This window comes from Chiloscyllium plagiosum, unplaced genomic scaffold (genome assembly GCF_037043375.1).
Source record: "Chiloscyllium plagiosum isolate Xiang-an unplaced genomic scaffold, Cpla_swu_hap1 HiC_scaffold_15, whole genome shotgun sequence".
Classification (NCBI taxonomy): domain Eukaryota; kingdom Metazoa; phylum Chordata; class Chondrichthyes; order Orectolobiformes; family Hemiscylliidae; genus Chiloscyllium; species Chiloscyllium plagiosum.
In genome coordinates, this window is record NW_028270153.1 from 12043125 (window position 1) to 12062380 (window position 19256).

At 46.9% G+C, this 19256-nt stretch overlaps 1 long non-coding RNA gene across 1 annotated transcript in view; it reads right to left on the minus strand.

Annotated features, from left to right (window-relative positions):
- LOC148147610 (uncharacterized) overlaps positions 1-18115 on the minus strand; it is a 32132-nt gene extending 14017 nt beyond the window's left edge. Inside the window, exon 1 of the long non-coding RNA XR_015759463.1 lies at positions 18017-18115. This is a non-coding gene — a long non-coding RNA (uncharacterized LOC148147610). The remainder of the gene's footprint in view (positions 1-18016) is intronic.
- Positions 18116-19256: the final 1141 nt, after the last annotated feature.

The window sequence follows — 19256 nt, forward strand, 5'->3', positions numbered from 1 at the left end:
GAGGTTAGGTTGGTGGGGGGGTGTCGACCTGATGAGGGAGTCATGGAGGGAGTGGTCTTTTCGGAATGCTGATGGGGAGGGGAGGGAAATATATCCCTGGTGGTGGGGTCCGTTTGGAGGTGGCAGAAATGACGATGGATGATATGATGTATATGGAGGTTGGTGGGATGGTAGGTGAGGACCAGTGGGGTTCTGTCCTGGTGGCGATTGGAGGGGCGGGGCTCAAGGGGAGAGGAGCGGGAAGTGGAGGAGATGTGGTGGAGAGCATGATCGATCACGTCTGGGGGGAAATTGCGATCTTTGAAGAAGGAGGCCATCTGGGTTGTTCGATATAGGAACTGGTCCTCCTGGGAGCAGATGCGGCGGAGACGAAGGATTTGGGAATATGGGATGGCGTTTTTACAGGGGGCAGGGTGGGAGGAGGTGTAGTCTAGATAGCTGTGGGAGTTGGTAGGTTTATAGTAAATGTCCGTGTTGATTCAGTCGCCCGAGATAGAAATAGAGAAGTCTGGGAAGGGGAGGGAGGAGTCTGAGATGGTCCAGATAAATTTGAGGTCGGGGTGAAAAGTGTTAGTAAAATGGATGAACTGTTCAACCTCCTCATGAAAGCACGAGGCAACGCCGATACAGTCATCGATGTAGTGGAGGAAAAGGTGGGGGGTGGTGCCAGTGTAGCTGCGGAAGATGAACTGTTCTACATATCCTACGAAGAGGCAGGCATAGCTGGGGCCCATGCGGGTGCCCATGGCTACTCCTTTGGTTTGGAGGAAGTGGGAGGATTGGAAAGAGAAGTTGTTTAGAGTGAGGACCAGTTCAGTCAGTCGAAGGAGGGTGTCAGTGGAAGGGTACTGGTTGGGACGACGGGAATGGAAGAAGCGGAAGGCTTTGAGTCCTTTGTGATGGGAGATGGAGGTGTACAGGGACTGGATGTCCATGGTGAAGATAAGGAGTTGGGGAAGCGAAAATCATGGAGGAGGTGGAGGGCATGGGTGGTATCCCAAACGTAGGTGGGGAGTTCTTGGACTAAGGGGGACAGGACCGTGTCAAGGTATGCAGAGATGAGTTCGGTGGGGCAGGAGCAGGCTGAGACAATGGGTCGTCCGGGGCAGTCAGGTTTGTGGAGTTTGGGCAGGAGGTAGAAACGGGCGGTATGGGGTTGCGGGACTCTGAGGTTGGAGGCGCTGGATGGGAGATCCCATGAGGTGTTGAGGTTATGGAAGGTCTCGGAGATGTTGGTTTGGTGGTGGGAGGTGGGGTCATGATCAAGGGGGCAATAGAAGGAGGTGTCCGCGAGCTGGCGTTTAGCCTCAGCGGTGTAAAGGTCAGTGCGCCAAACTACTACCGCACCTCCCTTGTCTGCCGGTTTGATAGTGAGGTTGGGGCTCACTCCGGCCTATCACCCTCACCTTAACCTCCTTCCATCTATCGCATTTCCAACGCCCCTCCTCCAAGTCCCTCCTTCCTACCTTTTATCTTAGCCTGCTTGGCACACTCTCCTCATTCGTGAAGAAGGGCTCATGCCCGAAATGTCGATTCTCCTGTTCCTTGGATGCTGCCTGACCTGCTGCGCTTTTCCAGCAACACATTTTCAGCTCTAATCTCCAGCATCTGCAGTCCTCACTTTCTCCAAGAAACCTCTTCACCCAGAGAGTGGTGGCTGTGTGGAATGCTCTGCCCCAGAGGGCAGTGGAGGCCCAGTCTCTGGATTCATTTAAGAAAGAGTTGCATAGAGCTCTCAAGGATAGTGGAGTCAAGGGTTATGGAGATAAGGCAGGAACAGGATACTGATTAAGGATGATCAGCCATGATCATATTGAATGGTGGTGCAGGCTCGAAGGGCAGAATGGCCTACTCCTGCACCTATTGTCTATTGTCTATTGTACACCTCCAATTTTGGTGTCATCTGCAAACTTACTAACTGTACCTCTTATGCTCGCATCCAAATCATTTATATAAAAGACAAAAAGTTGAGGACTCAGCACCGATCCTTGTGGCACTCCATTGGTCAAAGGCTTCCAGTCTGAAAAACAACCCTCCACCACCACCCTCTGTCTTCTACCTTTGAGCCAGTTCTGTATCCAAATGGCTAGTTCTCCCTGTATTCCATGAGATCTAACCTTGCTAATCAGTCTCCCATGGGAACCTTGTCGAACGCCTTACTGAAGTCCATATAGATCATAGTTTAGTATGGGGGTTACTGACCAAGCGGGGTTATTTTCTCCAGGATGTCAGCTTCTTGGAGCTGCACCCATTCAGGCATGTGGGGAGTATTCCATCACATTCTTGGATCGTGTATTATCGATGGTGGATGGGCTTTGGGGAATCAGATGTTGAGTTACTTGCCACAGATTCCTAACCTTTGACCCTGCTCTTATATCCACAGTATTTGTATATCTAGTTGAGTTCAGTTTCTCATCAATGAGAACGCCCAGGATGTGGGGGATTTTGGGGATTCGGTGATGGCAACGTCACTATATGTCAAGGGGCAATGATTAGATTGTCTATCAATGGGGATTATCATTAGCTGGCATTTATGCTGTGTGAATGTTGCTTGTCAGTTTTTTACTCAAGCCTGGATCTGGTCCAGATCTTGTTGCATTGCAACCACGGACCGCTTCAGTATCTGAGAAGTGGCGAATGATGCTGAACATTGTGCAATAATAGGCGAACATCCACACTTCAGATTCTAGGATGGAGGGAAGTTCATTAATGAAGCAGCTGTAGATGACTAGGCCAAGGACATTATCCTGAGGATCTTTTGCAGAGATGTCCTGTATAATATCTTTCCCACAAAGTGCACTGTTAGAGCTCCTGATTTCTTCAGCACCCCTCATGTGTTTTATGCAAACTATACTTCTCAATCTGAGGCCAGCCTGGTCCCATATTCCCATTGACTTGTCTTTCCCAATGTATGTAATGTACTGTGCAATGCTGAGGCAGTCTCTGCTTGTCTCATTAATGCCTCACAGCTGTCTGCTCTGCAGGAACACATGAACAGGAGAAGAGCTTTCAGCCCCTCAAGCTGATACTGCCATCCAATGAGATCATGGCTGATCTGTGGCCGAATGACCTGCCTTTGGCCCATATCGATTACTACCTTTACTTCTCAAAAATGTATCAGTCTCAGACTTAAAACTGACAACTGATCCAACATCCACTGCCATTTGTGGAAAAAAGTTCCAAACATCTACCACTCTTTGTGTGTGGAAGTGCTAACATCTCTCCTGAACAAACTGGCCCTAATTCTCAGACAATGCCCCTAGTTTAGGAATCCCTAACCAACGGGAATAGTTTATCTGTATCTTCCCTGTTAATATCTTGAAAACTTTGATCAGATGATCCATTAATCTCCGAAATTATAGAGAAATTAGACTTTAATTTCTCATATTTAACTCAATATTTCTCATTTCCACATTGAATTAAATTGAATTTACTATCACATGTACCAAGGCACAGGGAAAAGCTTTGTCTTGCGAGCAAAGCAGGCAGATCACAGGGTTACATAGAACATAGAACATAGAACAGTACAGCACAGAACAGGCCCTTCAGCCCACAATGTTGTGCCGACCACTGATCCTCATGTGTGCACCCTCAAATTTCTGTGACCATATGCATGTCCAGCAGTCTCTTAAATGTCCCCAATCACCTTGCTTCCACAACTGCTGCTGGCAACGCATTCCATGCTCTCACAACTCACTGTGTAAAGAACCCGCCTCTGACATCCCCTCTATACTTTCCTCCAACCAGCTTAAAACTATGACCCTTCGTGTTAGTCATTTCTGCCCTGGGAAATAGTCTCTGGCTATGACGCTATCTGTGCCTCTCATTATCTTGTATACCTCAATTAGGTCCACGCTCCTCCTCCTTTTCTCCAATGAAAAAAGTCCGAGCTCAGTTAACCTCTCTTCATAAGATAAGCCCTCCAGTCCAGACAGCATCCTGGTAAACCTCCTCTGAACCCTCTCCAAAGCATCCACATCTTTCCTATAACAGGGCGACCAGAACTGGAAGCAGTATTCCAAGAGCGGTCTAACCAAAGTTTTATAGAGCTGCAACAAGATCTCACGACTCTTAAACTCAATGCCCCTGTTAATGAAAGCCAAAACACCATATGCTTTCTTAACAACCCTGTCCACTTGGGTGGCCATTTTAAGGGATCTATGTACCTGCACCCCATGATCCCTCTGTTCCTCCACATTGCCAAGAATCCTATCCTTAATCCTGTACTCAGCTTTCAAATTCGACCTTCCAAAATGCATCACCTCACATTTATCCAGGTTGAACTCCATCTGCCACCTCTCAGCCCATCTCTGCATCCTGTCAATGTCCCACTGCAGCCTACAACAGCCTTCTATACTGTCAATGACACCTCCAACCTTTGTGTCATCTGCAAACTTGCTGACCCATCCTTCAATCCCCTTATCCAAGTCATTAATAAAAACTACAAACAGTAGAGGCCCAAGGACAGAGGCCTGTGGAACACCACTCACCACTGACTTCCAGGCAGAATATTTTCCTTCTACTAACACTCGCTGTCTTCTGTTGGCCAGCCAATTCTGTATCCAGACAGCTAAGTTCCCCTGTATCCCATTCCCCCTGACCTTCTGAATGAGCCTACGATGGGACCCTATCAAATGCCTTGCCGAAGTCCATAGACACCACATCCACAGCTCGACCCTCATCAACTTTTCTAGTCACATCCTCAAAGAACTCGATAAGGTTTGTGAGGCATGACCTGCCCTTCACAGAGCATTTAATCAAGTCATGCTCTTCCAGATGGCCATAAATCCTATCCCTCAGAATACTTTCTAACACCTTGCAGACGACAGACGTGAGGCTTACTGGTCTGTAATTGCCGGGGATTTCCCTATTTCCTTTCTTGAAGAGAGGAATTACATTTGCCTCTCTCCAGTCCTCAGGTACGACTCCAGTGGAGAGCGAGGATGCAAAGATCTTCGCAAGCGGCGAAGCAATTGCATTTCTTGTTTCCCAAAGCAGCTGAGGATAAATCTGGTCAGGGCCTGGCGACTTGTCAATCTTTCAGCACATCAGCTTCCTCTATCTTTATCCATTCTAGCATGCACACCTGCTCTTCAAAGGTTTCATTCACTACAAAGTTCGTTTCTTTCATAAAGACAGAAGCAAAAAACTCATTTAAGACTTCCCCTACCTCCTCAGACTCCACACACAAATTCCCTATGCTATCCCTGATCGGCCCTACTCTTTCTTTGACCATTCTCTTATTCCTCACTTAAGTGTAAAATGCCTTTGTGTTTTCCCTAATCCGTTCTGCCAAGTCTTTCTCGTGCCCACTCCTGGCTCTCCTCAGACCATTTTTGAGCTCCTTCCTCGCCTGCCTGTAATCTTGTGGAGCTGAGCTTGACCCTAGCCTCCTCCACCTTATGTAAGCTACCTTTTTCCTTTTGACGAGAAGCTCCACCGCTCTCGTCATCCAAGGTTCCTTTATCTTACCACTTCTTGCCTGTCTCAGAGGGACATATTTATTCATCACTTGCAACAACTGTTCCTTAAACAATCTCCACATGTCTATAGTGCCTTTACCATGGAACAATTGCTCCCAATCCATGCTTCCTAACTCATGTCTAATCGCATCATAGTTTCCTCTTCCCTAATTAAATATCCTCCCATTTTGCCTAATCCTCTCCTTCTCCATAACTATGTAGAATGTGAGGTAGTTGTGGTCACTATCACCAAAATGCTCTCCCACCACAAGATCTGATACCTGCCCAGGCTCGTTTCCGAGCACCAAGTCTAGAATGGCCTCTCCCCTCGTCAGCCTGTCAACGTACTGAGTTAGGAAACCCTCCTGAACACACCTTACAAAAACAGCTCCATTCATATCTTCTGCTCAAAGGAGGTTCCAATCAATATTGGGAAAGTTAAAGTCACCCATTACAGCAACCCTACTATGTCCACACTTTTCCAAAATCTGCCGACCTATGCTTTCTTCCATCTCCCTGCTGCTATTGGGGGGCCTGTAGTAAACCCCTAACGAGGTGACTGCTCCCTTGCTGTTCCTAATTTCCACCCATACTGACTCGGTAGGCAGATCTTCCTCGACAATGGAAGCTTCTGTAGCTGTGAAACCCTCTCTGATTAGTAGTGCTACACCCTCTCCTCTTTTTCCCCCCTCCCTAATCTTTTTAAATGGTCTAAACCCTGGAACATCCAGCAACCATTCCTGTCCCTGAGAAACCCATGTCTCTGTTATGGCTACAACATCATAGCACCAGGTACTGATCCATGCTCTAAGTTCATCACTTTTATTCCTGATACTCCTTGCGTTAAAGCAAACACACTTTAACTGATCCCTTGGTTCCTTGCCAGGAAAATCCTTCCCACTAGCTGGTCTACCTCTTGCTATTGCCTCATCTGCATCAACTCTCACCTCCGGTATACAGCTCAGGTTCCCACCCCCCTGCCATACTAGTTTAAACCCTCTCGAACTACTCGAGCAAACTACTCGAGTTAACTAGCATAGATAGTAAATAATAGGTAAACAGCGGTAAAAACAAAAACACAGGTACAAGTGAATGTTCAGAGTTTGTGAGTCCATTCAGTATTCTAACAATGGTAGGGTAGAGACTGTTGCAAAACCAGCTGATGTGTGTGTTCAGGCTTCTGTACATTCTCCTCAATGGTAGAGGTTGTAGAAAAACATTGCCAGGGTGGGATGGATCTTTGAGAATGCTGGCAGCCTTTCCTTGACAATGGGCCTGGTAGATGGATTCTATAGATGGGAGGTTGGCCTTTGTGATTGTCCAGACCGAGTTCACCACTCTCTGTAACCGTCTCCGATCTTGAATGGTATAGTTGCCATACCAGGTTGTGATACATCCAGACAGAATGCTCTCGATGGCGCATCTATAAAAGTTAGGTAAAAGTGAGGATGCTGGAGATCAGAGTCTAGATTAGAGTGGTGCTGGAAACGCACCGCAGGTCAGGCAGCATCCAAGGAGCAGGAAAATCGACGTTTCGGACAAAAGCCCTGCACCTATAAAAGTTGGCAAGGGTATTCGCCGTCATGCCAAATTTCCTCAGCTGCCTGAGGAAGAAGTTGTTGGGCCTTTGTAACCAGTACGTCCACATGATGGGGAGTTTTATAATTCCTCATTCTGGATCCTTCAAATACTGGAATCATAATTACCATCTATGGATCTGAGGATACAGCAGGAACATGGTGTTGAGTTGGATGACCAGCCATGATCACATTGAATGGTAGGACAGGCTCAAGGGGCCGAATGGCCTACTCTTGCTTGGACGCTCCAAACTCTATTCTACCTTATCATAACTTTGAGCAACTCACTCAAATAAACCTTAAATCCAATCTGTTCAATCAAAATAGGTGTAATTTTGGAAAAAGAAATCTGTATAAATATATGGTCAACGGCAATGAGGAGTTAAACGATTGCACGGTGACAGCAGTGAGTAGGTTCTCATGTAGGACTAAACAAAATCAGAAATTGCTGGAAAACCCAGCAGGTCTGGCATCCTCTGTGTAGAGAAAGCTGAGTGAATGTTTGGAGTCTGCTGACCGTTCTTCAGACTAATTGTGTGGAGGTGTTGCTGCCAGTACACAGTTCCTGCAGCTTCACAAACCAGAAAGTAAACTGTCACAGAGACAATGTCACAAAGCAAACAGTGTTGGTAGCTCAACAAGACAACACATCAGGCAGGTACTGGGTAATGCAGACCTGGGGAGTGGCAGTGGCTACTAGGCAGTGTTGACCCAGGGAGGGGCAGCAGTTAAATTAGATTAGAGATTCCCTACAGTGTGGAAACAGGCCCTTTGGCCCAACAAGTCCACACTGAAGGGTATAGATCCTCTGAAGAGTAACCCACCCAGACCTATTCCCCATATTTACCCCTGACTAACGCACCTAACACTACGGGCAATTTAACATGGCCAATTCAGCTGACCTGCACATCTTTGGACTATGGGAGGAAACCGGAACACTCAGAGAAAACCCATGCAGACACAGGCAGAATGTGCAAACACCACATAGACAGTCACCCAAGGCTGGAATCAAACCCGGGTCCCTGGCATTGTGAGGCAACAGTGCTAACCACTGAGCCACCATGTTGCCAGTTACTGGTCAGTGTTGACCCAGGGAGGGGGAGAGGTTACTGGTCAGTGTTGACCCGGAGAGGGGGAGTGGTTACTGGGCAGTGTTGATCCAGGGAGGGGGAGTGGCTACTGGGCAGTGTTGACCCGGGGAGGGGGAGTGGTTACTGGGCAGTCTTGACCTGGGGAGGGGGAGTGGTTACTGGGCAGTGTTGACCCGGGGAGGGGGAGTGGTTACTGGTCAGTCTTGACCTGGGGAGGGGGAGTGGTTACTGGGCAGTGTTGACCCGGGGAGGGGGAGTGGTTACTGGGAAGTGTTGACCCAGGGAGGGGGAGTGGTTACTGGGAAGTGTTGACCCGGGGAGGGGGAGTTATTACTGGGCAGTGTTGACCCGGGGAGGGGGAGTGGTTACTGGGAAGTGTTGACCCGGGGAGGGGGAGTTATTACTGGGCAGTGTTGACCTGGGGAGGGGGAGTGATTACTGGGCAGTGTTGGCCCAGGGAGGGGGAGTGGTTACTGAGCGGTGTTGATCTGGGGAGGGGGAGTGATTACTGGGCAGTGTTGACCTGGGGAGGGGGAGTGGTTACTGGGCAGTGTTGACCCGGGGAGGGGGAGTGGCTACTGGGCAGTGTTGATCCAGGGAGGAGGAGTGGCTACTGGGCGGTGTTGACCCGGGGAGGGGGCGCGGTTATTGGGCACAGTTGACCCGGGGAGGGAGCGCGGTTATTGGGCAGTGTTGACCCGGGGAGGGGGCGCTGTTATTGGGCAGTGTTGACCCGGGGAGGGGGCGCTGTTATTGGGCAGTGTTGACCCGGGGAGGGGGAGTGGTTACTGGGCAGTATTGACCCAGGGAGGGGGAGTGGCTACTGGGCGGTGTTGACCCGGGGAGGGGGAGTGGTTACTGGGCAGTGTTGATCCAGGGAGGGGGAGTGATTACTGGGCACTGTTGACCTGGGGAGGGGGAGTGGTTACTGGGCAGTGTTGACCCGGGGAGGGGGAGTGGCTACTGGGCAGTGTTGACCCGGGGAGGGGGAGTGGTTACTGGGCAGTGTTGATCCAGGGAGGGGGAGTGGTTACTGGGCAGTGTTGATCCAGGGAGGGGGAGTGGCTACTGGGCAGTGTTGACCCGGGGAGGGGGAGTGGTTACTGGGCAGTGTTGACCCAGGGAGGGGGAGTGGCTACTGGGCGGTGTTGACCCGGGGAGGGGGCGCGGTTATTGGGCACAGTTGACCCGGGGAGGGGGCGCGATTATTGGGCAGTGTTGACCCAGGGAGGGGGTGCGATTATTGGGCAGTGTTGACCCGGGGAGGGGGTGCGATTATTGGGCAGTGTTGACCCGGGGAGGGGGCGCAGTTATTCCAATACACTGTCAGGTTGCCTCCTCGCATGTTGCCCATGTGGCAGCAGCTAGAATATTAAAGTGATTTCCTTACTATCGGATTTCTCCCCTGTTTTAAGAGGTGAAGGTGCCAGTGTTGGACTGGGGGTTGGACAAAGTCAAAAGTAACACAACCCCAGGCTATAGTCCAACAGGTTTATTTGAAATCACAAGCTTTCCTAACAAAGGGGCAGCGCTTCGAAAGCTTGTGATTTTGAATAAACGTGTTGGACTATAACCTGATGTTGTGTGACTTCTGACTTTGTTTTAAGAGGGAATGGGATTATTATCTAAAAAGGAAGAATGTGCAGGGCTACAAGTGGGAGGGGGGGGGGCGGAGTGGAACTGGGTACATTTTATCTGTTGGAGAGCCAGAACAAATGGGTCAAATGGCCTCCTTTGGGAGCTGTAAGTATTCTGTGATTCTCCTGCAGTAGCAATCCCATGCTACCATCCCAAATTCACAGTGCAACGTCATTCAGGTTGCTGGGCAGTGTAAATGGAGAACAGCTCAAAGAGCAGACCTTCATCTTAGGTGTCAGTTTGCAAAAGTGTCGATACCTTGAAAAGAGGTATCGCTCCAGCAGTTATTGTCAAGGTGTTGATATGTTAGTTATTATACAACAAGTGACACATTGAGGAATTTCACCTCTGCAGCAGAGAGTCGATAAATCTCACCAAGGCGATGAAATTTGTAATAATGCTGTCTTTCCCCAGCCCTTTGTGTATCACTGTGTTTGCAAGGGACAGCATACACTAGGGCTTTCCAACATGGGAGTCAGGACCCCAAGTGGTGTCTCAAGCTGAAATATTTGGGGTCACTATAACAGCCTTAAACAGCTGCAGAGCAGCCCTCCCTCCTGATCGGTTGGGGCAAGTCTCAAACCTCACGACGGGGCCTCTGAGGGCAACTCTGGCATCTGTGAATCAACCAGCCCAGGCAGTCTGAGGAATGAGCAGATGGAGCAGCTAATGTTGGTGTCAAAAGGCTATCAAATCGCTCGACATGAAGATCAATTAAGGAAACTGAGACTGTTTTCCATGGAATGGAGAAGGTTACATGGAGATTTGATAGAATGGTCAGAGTTCTGAGAGGACTGGACAGTGTGGACAGGAAGAAACAATTCCCACTCATAACAGGATTGAGAAGGAATGGGCACAGGCATAATTTCATTTGCAAAGGACTCAAGTGTGATGTGAGGGAGACTTTTACACTCAACAAGTCATTAGGGACAGGAATGTACTGCCTGGAAATGTGGTGGAGGCTATTCAATAGAGGCATTCAGGAGGGGCATTCAATGATTATTTAAACAGAAACAATATTCAGGGTTCTGGGGAAAAGGCAGGGGATTGGCAATAAGCTACATTTTTTTTAGATTAGATTAGATTACATTACATTACAGTGTGGAAACAGGCCCTTTGGCCCAACAAGTCCACACCGACCCGCCAAAGCGCAACCCACCCATACCCCTACATTTACCCCTTTAACCTAACACTACGGGCAATTTAGCATGGCCAATTCACCTGACCTGCACATCTTTGGACTGTGGGAGGAAACCAGAGCACCCGGAGGAAACCCACGCAGACAGCAGTGGCATAGTGGTTAGCACTGCTGCCTCACAGTGCCAGAGACCTGGGTTCAATTCCCACGTCAGGCGACTGTCTGTGTTGGAGTTTGCACATTCTCCCCGTGTCTGCGTGGGTTTCCTCCAGGTGCTCCGGTTTCCTCCCACAGTCCAAAAATGTGTAGCTTAGGTGAATTGGCCACGCTAAATTGCCTGTAGTGTTAGGTGTAGGGCTGGGTGGGTGCGCTTTGGCGGGTCGTTGTGGACTTGTTGGGCCTGCTTTCACACTGTAAGTAATCTAAGCAATCATAATGCACATGAGAGAGGTGGTACAGACCTGATGGGCTGAATGGACTCCTTTTCTTTAGTAATAAGTCTCAGAAATACATTGCATTGATATGGCTGCTGCAGGACCATCAAAAGATTTATCGCCCATTCCTAATTACCCTTGAACTGAATGGTTAGCTGGGCTATCTCAAGAGGGTAAATAATTGCAAGGGTTGAGACTTACATTTAGGTCAGGCTGGGTAAGCATGGCAGATTTCCTTCCCTGAAGAGTATTAGTGTTAAATCTCTCCACCCGTCAGGCACTCTGCCTGTATTCCTGATGAAGGGCTTTTGCCCGAAACGTCGATTTTACTGCTGCTCGGATGCTGCCTGAACTGCTGTGCTTTTCCAGCACCACTCTAATCTAGACTTTAATCAATGACAGAAAATATCTCCATATTCCAGATGTTAAATTCTACCAGTTGGCTATGGGGGATTTGAGCCCATGTGCTCAGAGCATTATTGGAGCCCTCTGGACCAGATTAGTCACATTATCATGACACCGACATCTCCCATTATCACCACTTACACTGATACAGCGCAATAAAATATTCATGTGACTTTTCACAGAAGCATCATCAAACATTTGATTGTGAGCCACTTACAGAGTTACTATTTAAAAGTTTGATTGGGTTTTAAGGATGAGAGGGCAGAGAGTTTAACGAAGAGAATTATAGAAGCCTCCTCAGCAGCTGAAGACAAGGATTCCAATGGAGGGATTGAAGGCAATTGGGAAAACACACAAAACCGGAACTTGGAGGAATATCGATATTTCAGAGGGTTTCAGGAAATTTCAAGGATGGAGAGGGGCATGAACAGAGGGTGAAGTCCTCTCCAACCTTTTAAAATTTCAAAAACATCGATTCTCTCCACCACTTAAGATCAGCCATGATATTACTGGAAGATGGAGCAACTTTGATGGGCTGAATGGCCTATTCCAGTTGCTTGAAATTTGCATTCACAGACTATCCACAAGGTTTCTGACTTTTTTTCTCCATAAAATCACTGTTAGGATAAAGGCCTTGTTGGCTAAAGTGGCATTTATTTCCCATCTCTGTTTGCCCTTGAGCCACCTGCTGAACCACTGCTGACTGCCTAATGTGGGTACGTGCATGGTGCTGTTGGGGAGGGAGTTTTAGGATTTTGACCCAGTGACTATGAAGAAGCAACATTAAAGTTCCCAGTCGGGATGGTGAGTGGCATGGAGGGAGATCTATGTGATGATGGTCTTTCCCAATTGTTCATTGATTCTATGTGTTATAGGTCAACGGTTTGGAATGTGCTGCCTTTAACCTTGTGGCCAAATATTAATCAATCAATGTGATCAGGTTATAGCAAAATGGTAAGGATGCCATCAATACATAGCGGTAATGCCACTAGAGTAATAATCTAAGCTAATGTCCCAGGGAGACAGTTTCAAATTCCACTATCGGATGGTGGATTTAAATTCAATTAATAATTCAGTAATTAAAACTCCATTACTGTAATGATAACCATGAAACTAACATCGATTGTGTTAAAAACTCATTTTGATCTCTCATGTCCTTCAGTGAAGGAAATAGAGTAATGGAATCCTTTTTGTGTGGAAGTGAGCCATTTGGCCCATCGGGACTCTCCGAAGAGCATCCTACCCAGACTCAACCCCTAACCTACCTTAGTAACCCCACATTTCACATGGCTAACCCACCTAGCCTATCATCCACCTCGCCGATCAAATCTGCTGTCCTTACCTGGTCTGGCCTACATGGGACTCCAGACCTACAGCAATGTGGTTAACTCTTAATTGCCCTCCGAAATGGTCTGAAAACAGTCACGTAGTTCAATGGACAACAAATGACAATGATGCCCACACACCATCAAAGAATAAATATTTGAAAAAGGCACATGAGAGTGAGTTATGTGTGATGATGGGGGCAAGAATGTAGAAAGTATTGTAGAAAGGAAATTGCATGGTTTTGGCTGGGATGGAGAGTGTATGTATCATGAATCGGAAACTGCCATAATCATGGGGGTATAGATGTGAATGGGCCAATGACAGTCATTCCCTGTGTTTGTGTATGTGCTCTTACGTTCACATCCTCTCAGCTGACATTATAAAACAAGAAAGAAAAGGATTTGGGAGCAGCTTACCCCCAGGAAGATGGTAAGATACCCACCACTTGGTGAGACAGGAGGGAGTGCCACCATTGTCACAGTGACGATGAAGCCAGGGCAAAGAAATGCTGGCCAAATCCAGGGACTAGGGCAGACCACCAGAGGTGGCCCAAGTACACAGGAGCAGTTGACAGTAATGGAGGGCACAGCTGCACTGCCTTGTTGAACAGGAGACAATATCAGGCCTGAATGGACCTGAGAACGGTGATGATAGTGCAGATCCCCCGGCAATACATTATGCTCAACTCTTCCATCTGTTTTGCTGAGGTTTTCTATTTTGTTCCATTTATTGTTCCTATTGGAGATGAACGATAATTGATCTCACAGTGCTAATGATTCTGGACCTGTAAACCAGAAGCCCAGACAAATGAGGGGAAAGTGAGGACTGCAGATGCTAGAGATCAGAGCCGAGAGTGTGGTGCTGGAAAAACACAGCCAGTCAGGCAGCATCCGAGGAGCAGGAGAGTCAACGTTTTGGGCATAAGCCCTACATCAGGAAGCCCGGACAAATGATCCAGGTTTACTCAGTAGCCGATGAATTTGAAATTCAGCAAATAAAGTAATATGGATTGAAGACAGTGAGTCATTAGTAAAATGATGGCCATGAAACTACAGGATTGCGCTAAAAGAGCGCTCTGGAAATCTGCAGTCTTTTCCAGGGTCTGTGCTACATGTGACTGCAAATGCACAGCCATTTTCACTACCTCCTGACGTAGCCTTGTAGGTCTGTGCCTTTATGTGCACTAACTCACAATGGATATATTAGCAAAGGATAAAAGTTCATCCGGATTCCACCCAAGCACTGGAATCTACAGTGGCTTTCATTGTCCCTGAGTCTAAATCCTGTAGGTCCCTCCCTAACAGCACTGCGGGTGCATCCACAGTACACGGACTGTTACCACTAAAGAAGGCAGCTCACCACTAGTTTTTCCAGAGCATTTAAGGATGATCTATAAATGCCTGACCGGCCAACAACACCCACATCCCATACAAAGTAACAAAAAAAAAATACACTGTGACTGCTGAGACAGAGAACATACAACAGTCCAACACAGCAATAGGCCCTTCGGCCCACCATATCTGTGCCAACCATGATGCCATTCTAAACTAATCCCAGCTGCCTGCACATGGTCTGTATCCTTCTATGCTCAGGTGTCTGCTTAAATATCTCTTCAACCTTGCAATCATGTCTGCTTCTATCACCTTCCCTGGTAATGTGTTCTGCCACCTATCATCCTCTGTGTAAAAATCTTGCATTACCAATCTTCTTTAAGCTTGCTCCCTCATCTTAAACCTATGTCCTTTGTATTTGATATTTCCACCCTGGGGAAAAGACTCCAACTATCCACTCCATCCATGCCTCTCATAATTTTTTGTACATCGATCAGTTCATCCCTCAGCCTCTGATGTTCTAATGAAAACAATCCAAGTTTGCCCAACCTCTCCTTACAACTAATACACTCCAATCCAAGGCAGCATCTTGATAAAAATCTTTTGCACCCTGTCCAAACTCTCCACATTGTTCCTGTAATGTGGTGACCCAAACTGTACACAATACTCTAAATATGGCTTAACTAAAGTTTAATACGGCTGAAACATGACTTGCAAATAGGGGGAACAGGCCTTTTTCCGAAGCTGGGGGAGTCCAAAACTAGAGGGCATAGGTTTAAGGTGAGAAGGGAAAGATTTTAAAATGGCCTGAGAGTGAACTTCTTAACACAAAGGGTGGTGCATGTACGGAATGAGCTGCCAGTGAAAGTGGTGCAGGCTGGTACAATTACAACATTTAATATACTCGAGTCTCCCTGCTTCTGAGCACTCTTTAGAATGTACTGTCTGTCCACTTGCTTTGTACCAAAGTGGATCATCTCACACTTCATACTGAACTTCACCTGCTACTTAGCTTCCTCCTACACCAATGTGCCCATGCCCTTTTGAAGTTCTACATAGGTCTCCTCACAGTTCACTATGATCTTAAATTTTGTGCCATCTGCAAACTTTGAAACTGTCCCTGCATTTCCACATCATTAATGTAAAAACAAGGGTCCCAATACAGACCTCTGAGGAACTACACTGCCTACCTTCTCCCAACCTGATTACTCACTGTTTCCTATCACTCAGCCAATTTTGTATCCATATTGCTACTATCTCTTTAATTCCATAAGCAATCATTTTAGCAAGTTTTGAGAAGATTTGTAGCTCAGGTTGAGGTTTTGGATGTAGGTTTTCTCGCTGAGCTGGAAATACTAGCCACCAGGATACCTGAACATCAACTAGTCACAAAAAGACATGACCATACTCTCTCACTAGTATCCTCACATATGGATGAGGAAGGACACCACTTCAATTGGGACAACACATCCATCCGAGGACAAGCCAAACAAAGACACACATGAGAATTCCTAGAAGCGTGGCATTCCAACCGGAACTCTATCAACAAACACATCAAGTTAGACCTCGTCTACCCCCCCCCTGAGAAAAGGAACAGGAAGTGACTACACCACAGGAAATAACATCGCCACAGGAAATGACATCACCAACCCAAAGAAACCCAAACATATAAATAGAAGCAGGAATTTTCAGCATTGCTTCACCTGAGGCCCACTGAAGATGTTACCTAGTAGGGTAATGAAACATCTGGAAATAAACCTCCCAGCTCAGCAAGCAAACTTACATCCAAAGCAATAACTTTCTCACAAGTCTGTTGACTATTGAACACCCTCTGGTTGTCCATCAACAGATATCTCCTCATCAATTCTCTCTGTGACCTCCTCAAAAAAACTCAGCAAGTTAATTAGGCATAATTTAACCTTTACAAATCCACGTTGACTCCTTCAAATCAATCCACATTTTTCAAAGAGACTGTTCATTGTATCCAAAATAATGATTTCCAGAGGTTTCCCCTCCAACAAAATTAAACTGACTGGTCTGTAATTGCTGAATTTATCTTTCCTACCTTTTGTTTGAATGAGGTCGTAATGTTTGAATTCTCTAGTCCTCCAGTGTGACTCTGGAATCCAAAGAAGATTGAAAGATAATTGCCAGTGTCTCTGCAATCTCCACCCTTGCTTCCTTCAAAATCTTGGGATGCATTTCATCTGGCCCTTGTAGCTTTATCAGGTGTAGTACCAGCACCAACCATCACTCCAGGTGGCACTGGTGCCATTTGGGAACTTTCAGCCTCCAGTTATATGGCAACTCTCAGTGGGTGGGAGCTCTGATGCCAGGAATACCCTCGATCGTGGCCATACAAAAGCCTGAAGTGCACTCAATTCCATTGGTGACACCCCGAGAGAGCTGTCAGTGATGTGTGAGACTCTTGACAGCCTAACAATCCCCTGGCCTCCACTTCCTATGCCCCCACCCTACTGATGGTAAAGACTCTCAACCTGTGCACTCTAAAAAGGTCATAGCCATGACGCATGGCTGCGGTCATCACTCCCTGAGGTGGGACTTGAACCCAGACCTTCCAGTCCAGAAATGGGGGGTACTATCACTCTGTGACAAGACCATTAGTCCCATTGTACCTGGAATTCCCAGGTGAATCCCCATCTAAGTATTACCCAGACACAAGTCTGCTGAAATCTGCGATCAGACAAGAGTGAGCATTTGCAAACTAATATATGGCCATAGAGACCCTGTACACGGCCCCTTCATAATTGCGAACACCTCTATTCAATCTTCATTTAACCTTTAGTGCTCAAAGAACAACAATTCTTTCTATGTAATGAGCCATGAATCTTGTTTGTCCCTCCGGTGTGTGAATGTAAAGGTGACTAACTGATGAAACAGCATCGCTAATACTTCCCAAGAAGAGGCCATGGAATGAAAGATGAGGGGATCTGCTCATTCCATCTTTCAGTGGGACAGGTACTAATTGGAAACTAATTGATCCTGAGATAATTATTTCTATTTAAAGCAGCTGTTTGCTTCACCGTTAACTAATGAAGTAAGTATTGTGCTATCAAAGCTCCTACTCATGAATGCATATTTTTCATCAACCTGTTTGTGTCTGGAGCAGGTGGGTCTTCAAATCCAGACCTTCTGACCCAGAGGTAGTGACACTATCATTTCCTACTCACTAAGATTTGAAGTTGGCTTATTTTTCCAAATGCAATGTCCTTTCTCTGGTTTGTGTTTCATGCCATTTCATGCCATTAGCAGGATCAGCATTATTAGAGGTTGGTGAAGTGACAAGAAGGAGAATGTGCGGACTGCAGATGCTGGAGATCAGAGTTGAGAGTGTGGTGCAGGAGAGTCGCGTTTCAGGCATAAGCCCTTCATCAGGAATGAGCCCGTAGTGACAAGAAGAAATAAGAGCTCAGGACAGCTGATGTTCATGAGTAAATGTAATGTTTTGTTGTTGAAGGAAATTCTTTGCTTTCAAACGTGAGGGTAAGACAGATGGTTTGTTTTTCTGTCGCACTCTGGCAGCTTATTGGATGGCCAGGCCTGGGACTGTCTGTGCCTCCTCGTATTCCGATGGCATTTATCTTTCAGCTTACCTCTGTTTCCAGAAATTGCCGGCTGCCAGTAACAGACATGCATGAGCAGGATGCGATCCAATGGAGATTCATTCCTTACATTCAGATTCAATGACATTCTCAGGTTTGATATTTACCCAGGTTTAAGTAAATTGCGTTGTGATTTTAGGCAGTTGCGAGGATGGGAACAGAAAGCAAATCCTCCCTGAAGAAATAACCAGAAAGGTTGGGAGTGGGCCGGTGTGGGGGGTATGGGAATAAGGGGGCAGGGAGAGGTGGGAAAGGAAAAAGAAACAGTCAAAACAAATCAGTGAAACTAGGAAATGGTAGAAAAAAATGAAGAAGTACTGCTCTTCTCTCTGACAGGATTTTGGTTTGTCTCTCTCCCCCTCTCCACCTCCACTGCTTTCCTTTTCTTTCTCAGTGTTAGACAAGATATTTACTAAGCTGGAAATGTGTTGCTGGAAAAGGGCAGCAGGTCAGGCAGCATCCAGGGAACAGGAGAATCGACGTTTCGGGCATAAAAGGGCTTATGCCCGAAACGTCGATTCTCCTGTTCCCTGGATGCTGCCTGACCTGCTGCCCTTTTCCAGCAACACATTTCCAGCTCTGATCTCCAGCATCTGCAGACCTCACTTTCTCCTCAAAGATATTTACTAAGACTCGCTTCCACAGCCATATTTCCTTGCTCAGCTTTGACGAAGGGTCAATTACACTCGAAATGTCAGCTCTTTTCTCTCCTTACAGATGCTGCCAGACCTGCTGAGATTTTCCAGCATTTTCTCTTTTGGTAGGAAATGGTAGTGCTGGGTTGTATAGCAGTTCAATATTAAGCTGCACAAGATGGGTTCAGGCTAGGTAGCTTCAGTCCTACCCTTTACACTTTTTATTGTTCTTAAAAACATTGCAATTCAATACCATAATATTGGCAAAATACCACAGATGCTGGGAATCTGAAACAAACACAGAGATGATGTGGCAGCATGGTGGCTCAGTGGTTAGCACTGCTGCCTCAGAGCGCCAGGTACTGGGGTTCAATTCCAGCCTCGGGCAACTCGTGTGGAGTTTGCACATTCTCCCTGTCTGTGTGGGTTAGGTGAATTGGCCGTGCTAAATTGACAACGGTGTTCAGGGATGTGTCGGATAGGTGTATTAGTCAGGGGTAAATGTAGAGGAATATGATAGGGGAAATCATTCTGGGTGAGTTTCTCTTCAGAGGGTCAGTGTGGACTTGTTGGGCCAAATGGCTTATTTCCACACT